This window comes from Canis lupus, chromosome 29 (genome assembly GCF_048164855.1).
Source record: "Canis lupus baileyi chromosome 29, mCanLup2.hap1, whole genome shotgun sequence".
Taxonomy (NCBI): Eukaryota; Metazoa; Chordata; class Mammalia; order Carnivora; family Canidae; genus Canis; species Canis lupus.
Window position 1 is genome coordinate 3,620,742 of NC_132866.1, and position 7,348 is coordinate 3,628,089.

General features: G+C 44.9%; 1 long non-coding RNA gene across 3 annotated transcripts; it reads right to left on the reverse strand.

Annotated features, from left to right (window-relative positions):
• Positions 1-564: 564 nt before the first annotated feature.
• On the reverse strand, positions 565-5,767 carry LOC140620690 (uncharacterized). 3 transcript variants are annotated; one of them, XR_012020409.1, is made up of 4 exons: positions 5,112-5,767; positions 2,855-3,193; positions 2,568-2,729; positions 569-1,569 (listed from the first exon to the last, which is right to left on the reverse strand). It is a non-coding gene; the product is annotated as an uncharacterized lncRNA (long non-coding RNA). The 3 variants fall into 3 exon arrangements; XR_012020407.1 differs by having other exon boundaries at positions 565-1,569; positions 2,568-2,751; positions 2,855-5,767; XR_012020406.1 differs by having other exon boundaries at positions 567-1,569; positions 2,855-5,767.
• Between the last annotated feature and the right edge of the window lie 1,581 nt (positions 5,768-7,348).

Here is a 7,348-nt window from a genome sequence, read left to right on the forward strand (position 1 = left end):
AAATTACAAATGCCCCACTGCTGTGGAAGCTCTCGGCGCCCTGCTAGGTGCCCACACAAGGGCGAGCCCAGAAGCTTCACACTTGAATCTCCCTCGGACAGCGGGCGCCTGTACCACGGCCAGACGGAGGCTGCCTCTGGTTGAGAGCGTGGGCCAGCCTTCCTCTGGAACCTGTTTCTAGAACTGCAAGTCTGTAACAGAATTCACTACGGTCCACTCCTGATCCTGTATTTGAATTATCCACAGGAAAATACCAGGCTGGCTTCCCTTCGACTCCTCGTGTGCTCCTGGGCCGCCTTCCAACACGGTGTACACTCAGGAGATGGCAACTGATTTTAATATTAATCAAAGCCAAGCATAATTAGGAAAATAAATCTGCTTCAAAAAATGTCGTGTAATATATTCCGAACTCCAGTGGAAAATACAGATGCGTCCTTGGGATATCAAGTGAAAAGGAAAGACAGCATTGTCACCTACAGAATCATAGCGCCGCGTAGACTGCGCACACCTGCCCTGAAGAAAGAGTCTTCGTCTGGGCACGAGCCCTAACTCAATACTCTGTGCAGACGTAAGTACAATAGTTTACTCCCGGTGTTTGTGTCCACACAGACATTTATAATCAACGTGGATGTTAAGAATAGAGTTTTACAAAAGCGAACAAGAACGCTGGCCATCAGTTACCGCAACCTTGACAACTGGAGCGACTACGTGGTAGAGAAGACAGTTGCAGCAGATGTCTCACGGTGACAGTTTTCTGTGCCAAACCGGCAATGGCCATCTAGTTAAAGGTAATGAAAGGAGAGTCCTCTTTCCATCCACATGCTAATTTGACATTGAAATCAGCGTGTTTCCTGGGAACGCGTGTCGATGCTCCTGCAAACACGGAACGTTGCCTTCTAAGAGAATCTGAGCCAGGTGCCTTAGCGAGAAATGGCTTCTTGACAGAATGTTCCAGCCAATCTCATCAATGACGCTATGATATCTTTAACACACCGATTTTTTCAAGAAGCTGTTTCTTACTGAAGACGTACCGATTGTTAACTTTTCCTTGTACTTGGGATTCTGCAGATGATTTTAATTATGGTAACATCGGGAAATTAATTCTCTCCCGTCCCTGCGCCAGAATAACTCTCCTATTGGGTAGACCCTGCCACTTCCCTTAATGATTTTTGACGTCACCCTGATAATTATTATCTTTCCCGACATTAAAGAACAAAACCAGTTTCTGCAAAAAGCAAAGAGTGACACGATTGTAAACAGAGATAGTGCGTGCATTATTGTGCTCGAAACTGCTAGAGGAGTCAGATCAAGAAGGAAAATGTTTGAGTCATTTGTGGAGGAAAAAAGGTTTAATTATCAAGATTTCTAAAAGAGATGATGATGTGCTCAGTATGGCACCTAAAAGACGGAGATTGATTTCTTTCTGAAGCAGATATCCAGAACTAAACATCAGGAGCAATTAAAAATGGTGGTCTTTTGTAAATTACTCCCAGAAGAAATCTTGGAAATCTTTCATTTTAGTCATTTCGGTCCAGTGAACCATAAAGCCATTATGAAGGAACAAAAATACTAGGGAGAAAATTGAAATACAACAGTAATTAACAATATGAATATATCAAAATAAAAATGAATTGGAAAGATAATGGTCATCACATATGCAACATAAAATGAAAACATTAAAATCTTCCCCAAATCAAATCTAAAGCTAAAAGACACTCAAGGCAAACATAGATCAAACCGGGCGCTGTTTTCCAAGATTGAAACTGAAGGACTATTTATAGCATCTCTCAAAATGCACAATGAAGGTGTCTTCAAAGGTTTGTTTTCCTTATTTTCCAAATCGACTCCTAGTTTTCCTAGAGCCTTCTAACGCGCGCCGTGTGGTTCGTTTTCTATTTACTTTAGAATCATAGTTAATAACCCCCATCTTAGATTTTCACTTTTACTTCCATATGCTAAATGCCAACAAAGAATAATAGAGGAAAAGCATGGGGAATGTGCTGCTATCACAAACACAGATTTCCCTGTGGGTTCTCTAATACTTTACAGACAAATGTTAAAGATTTATTGCACATGAACATCAAACATGGTTTTACTACAGTTCTCATTTGGATCAAATTGACACATTTTACATTCATTTTAGCCTAATGAGATTCTTTCACTACACATTATATTCTGAGTGACCCCGTACATTAAATTTGTGGCATGGAACAAACCCATTGATATAACAAAGCCCCATTCTTACTGGTTTCTTAATTTACAAAAGAGAGAAAACAGTTTAGCAAAATCATAAATCTTGAACAAATGAATGTATTAATCGGCACTCAACAGAGAATACAAATACTATGTAGATAGGTTGTGTTATGCATGAGGTTCATTTGCAGCCTTGATAGCTAAACTCTTCTAGACTTGGATTATAATCTGAATATTCAACAGTTCGGGCATATTTCATAATTTAAATCGAGGGACTTAGTAAAGACAAGTTACAATCTTAACAAGGTTGAGAAATTAGATTTGCAATTCATTTTTAAATCATCGCTAACGGGCTGCTGTGATTCAATATTTACCTTGGTGCACAATTACTTATTTTTTAAAAAATCAGCGCTCTGAAATAGTCCCGGGTCCTCATCCTGACGGTAAGGACTTCGAGGGAAGTGTGCGCAGCGGTGGCAGCGGCGGCGGCGGCGGTGGCAGTTGTAGTGCATTTCCTCCGAGAGGGAGGAGGTGACCTTGAAAAGAGGTGAAAGGAAACTAGAAAATGTTAATTAAAATTATTAGCGCTGTTTGAGGTGCTTATCTTGTTTACTGCGAAGGTGTTGTTCCCTTCTGCGTAATTAGGGGTAATTTTACTTACTTTCAAGTCTGTAATTTTAAATATCACAAAGTTTTATCTTCCGGCGTGAAGTAATTCATTATTGGTTTGTATGTAACTGCTTGATGTTTTAATCAATATATGCAACTTCCAACAAGTCGGTGATAATTTATCTAGAGGTTTCAGATACCTTTTGGAGTGGCAGATTGCACATGGCACACCAATGGAAGTCTTTTTGTTGTTGTTAGAATTTCAACGGCGTTCTTAGGTTTTTGATGTGGGGAGGGATTTTTACTTGATCTGTCTTTTTGTATTTCTTTAAATCCAAGCTTTTACAGGCCAGTAAGATTGGCAAAATGAACTTCTCTGAATCTGCTCTATCTGGAAACAAAAACCCTCCTGTCACTTAATCCAAGAAACACACACACACACACACACACAATATTTCTACACCCTATAAGAAATAAACATCGTACAAGTTACTGATGTATTTTAATCCAGGTGGTCTATCTAGCTGTTGTTTCCAATGTGCAGATGCAGCCAAATTTCGTATTAAAATTAATTATTGAAGGTCTCAATGTTCAGGAAGTGCCCAGATGACATGACATAATGGAGACTTTTATGCATAATTATGATACTTGAGGAATAAATCTTTCTGAATTTTTCTGCAAAATCTTCCATTTTTGAGAAGTTTTTTTTTTATCATTGGAAAGTAGAGAAATGTCTATGCTTGATTTTGTTTTTCATTTATAGTAAATTGTGATTTTTTTTTCCCTCTTAGGTGAGCTGACAAAATGAAGGTTACTAATTTTGTGAAATAGAGATTTGGTTAAGACATAATATTTCAACACAACTTCCATTAAATTGGGAATAAGAAAGTGTTCGGTATTAATATCAAAGGGCACCTTCAATTGATGATTATTTTTTAGCTCAGTGGTCTGCCTGAAGAGTTGAATGGAAACCATCCTTAGAGATACCAAGTGGCGTTTCAAAGATGTGTAATAACCTGTGTTCCTGAGAATGTCATTCCACTTCTTTGTAGAAGAGCATGATAGTGAAATTCAAGATAGAATATTCTAGAACAGGTTACAGTATAACATTCACCATTTCTACAGGGAATCAAGCGATTACTTCTCCAGGATAAACAAGAACCAAAACGAGTTCATGCCCTCGACCGGAGCCTGGTTTTTGGGATGATTCCCCAAGGATGCTGAATTGGTTCCCCTGTGGCTCAACAGAGTTAACGACCCTCTGAGAGAACTTCCTGAACTTCACAAAAACACTGTCCTAGATTAAGATCCTCCACACGGTGTTCCCATCCCACTTGCTCAGTAATTAGCAGGCTCTGAACAACCCCATCAGCACTACTGGAGGAGCCTTTTGCAAAGTGCTAAGGAAGCAACCCCAGTTATTTAACTAAGGGTAGGCAAGAAGCCTAGCAGTGGGGACAGGGAGGCTCCATGTGTCTCCAGGAGGGGCCTTTGCTCTGCCTTCCTGAGCTCTCCCTCCTCCCAGTTGGCCTCCTCGAAGCTGCTGTTCCTGAGTGTCTCTCATGCTCAGCCACAGTGGCTTCCTGCCTGGACCCCAGCTGCTGTCACCCTGCCCCTACTGTCCACCTCCCCAGTGGCGGCAGAGATCCAGGCCTTGCCATGTCAGTGCTTAAAGCAAGCCATGGCCCATCCTACCTGGAGTAAAATCAAACACCCACCAGCCCACCCTTCCCATCTTGCACTCCTGACAGCCCCTTCTTACTTGTCTTCTTCTTATTCTTCAAAAAGTCAAGCTGTCCCTACTGCCCCTGTCCCCTGTCCCACAGAGCACCAGACTATTGCTAGACATCCAGGCCCAAAGAGGGGGTCCTCGCACAATCTGAGCAGTGCCCCGGCAACTGGCCTACAGCTTATTCCTGGCTTCGTGGCCATCTCCACACTCAGGTCCCAGGGACACTTTGTTGATGCACTTCCTCAGTCACTGTGTGCTTCCGGGCTTTCCCCACCCACCCAACGCTCCCTGAGGAAGCCTGGCCTTTCATGTTCTCCACTCCATCCCTGATACCTGAAAAGGCATATAGGAAGGAAGAACTGAATGCTTGCAGGACGTGATGCCACGGTTCGTCATAGGTGAGGCATTTTCACACGCCTCCCAGCCTGGGCGGTGGAGCTGGAGTCCTGGCCAGCTCAGGCTTCACCTTTTGAAGAAATCACCTTCCATCCCACTTCCCAAGTCCATTCCCCGATCTGCCTGTGAGGGCCCTCAAGACCAATGCCATCTCCCCCTCAGCATTCCTCAGTAGTCTCACCCGAAGACATTGGGGGCACCATTGCCAAACCTCAGCATCTCGGTTCCCTGCATCTGAAATGGCCACGTTGCATAGGGCCAGCACTCGGCCTACTGCTGGGCGAGCCCTCTGTGGGACTCCTCCCACAGTAAGAATCAGGGTGTGCTACACAGAACCCAGGCCGACAGCTCTCCGTGGGGTAGATGAGGGCAACACTAGGGGAAGGGCTCTGAATGATTTTTGCAGGAGTGGGAAAAGCTTGCTTGGTGCCATCGATGAGGTGGTTGTCCTGTCTTCACAGACTGGTGGTTGCCAAGGCTCAGTCCCAGCCCTGACCCAGGCTGTGCTCTAGGCCCAGTGAGCTCATGCCAACCACCATGTCTTCCTGCAGGCTTGTCCGTTGACCACGTAACTCCAGCTGCAGCTCTGTGGGATGTTGCAGCTCCTTCTCCAACATGAGGAGCCACCTCTCACTCGCCTCTGAATGAATGCTGCGCTGCTGTGCCAGGGGGAGTCAGGTTCTAATTCCAGCTACCCCTTCTGGCTACGGTTAGCCCCCTCCCCCTACCAAATGTTGTCCTCGGGAAAATGTTCACTGTAAGGGAACTTTTGAAAAACCAGTGATTGCGTTTGGTGAGTAAAGTGACCACTTGGAGAATAGGAATTCTGAAGTTCTGAAGTTCTGAATAGGAATTCTGACTCCAGCTTCCATGAGTCACAATCATATTGAGAATAACTCTGAGAAGGATGGGAGCAATCATCGTCGCAAGAGCCCTGAGAACTTACCTCTGTTTCATAGACAAGCACTCGGGCTTCGGGAGGTCAAGGAACTCGGTCACGGCCACATGCTGGGAGGGTCCGAGCTGGGACCCGAAGCCACATCTGTGTGACTCCTTCTTCCCGCCCTTCCGCCGAGCACCATCTTGTCAGCCGTCTTGTCATTTTAAGGCACATCAGGCAATATTGAAGGAAATGTTCTTTTTTTCAAAACCACTGAGGTTCTGGGAGCACTTTTTCTTTTTCTAGTTTTCTAAACCTTCTGTAGATTGAACACTTGTTAAGGTGATGGCAGTGGATCGGACACAAGAAAGCCTGGTTAGCTTAAAACCAAGTTAATTTTTGAATCCGCGGTATGTTTGCTCAAAGCCAAAGGCCAAGGGGATTTATAGGGTTGTTGGAAGTATTTTCCCTGAGGACTTAAAAAATATTCTGCAAGAGCTGGTTTTTAATAAACTCTGAGATTGATTTGCTTCCAACGTGCCCCCTGTTTATCTTATTGGTTCACTGCTAATGGTCCCACAGGACTCGAGGAAGGTTGGAGAAGAGTGGGTGGTGGAGGAGACAGAGGGGAGTTTCAGAGGAAGACAGCCACGACCCGGGCCTCATGCCATGAAGACCATTTGGAGGAGTAATACTTTCTGACCCAGCTTTGATCAACTTCCCCTTCCCTCGCCCCCACCCTTGCGGCTGCCGCCAATCGCCACCACTATATTCTTCAAGAACTGAACAGAAGCATCTTTTTCCGCCAAGAAAACTGGCTTTCTGCTTGTACCCAGTGGTGAACTCTGTCAGCGGGAAATTTCAAGAGTGATGGTGGCCTTCTAGATGACCGCCTTCCATCCAGGGGCCATCACTCAGTGGATGGCTCAGAGGCATCTTTGTGTGCAAAGAACAAGGCCCTTGGAAGGAGATGAGAAAGAATTGTGAACATTTAGCTGGAAAGGAGCCTTGGCATTAGCCATGGACAGCCTTCTTGCTCTTCAGATGGAAACCAGAGTAGGGACTTATCCAGGGTCATAGGCCAAGATTCTGTTCCCTTTACAAATAGACACTGATTCTATTCCTAGGGCGTCTTATCCCCACCCCTCCCAGTTTTGAACACCCTATGTTCCAGTGGTGCCCTGCACGTAGGCCAGCCTGGCTTCTCCATGGAGCACTGGGTTCTTAGATCTCCCTGCCAGCCCAGTCTGTCCCCAGGAGAAGTCTTGACTCTCATTTCCCTCCCGACAAAACATTTCTCCTCTCTCACTCTCCCCCACTTAGTATATGAACCACCTTTATTCTGTTGTGCAGGCCTAAAACTCAGAAGGCTTCTTGGTTTTGTGGCTACAGTCCTATTGTAAGAGCTGGTCCCACACCACCTCTGCACACATTGTGATCTGTGTCACCATCAGCCTGATTCAAACCACCCCATTCTCTCCAGGACTTCCAGAGGAGCCTCTGGGACATTCTCTCCTTCCCTTCTTTCCCCCCGACTA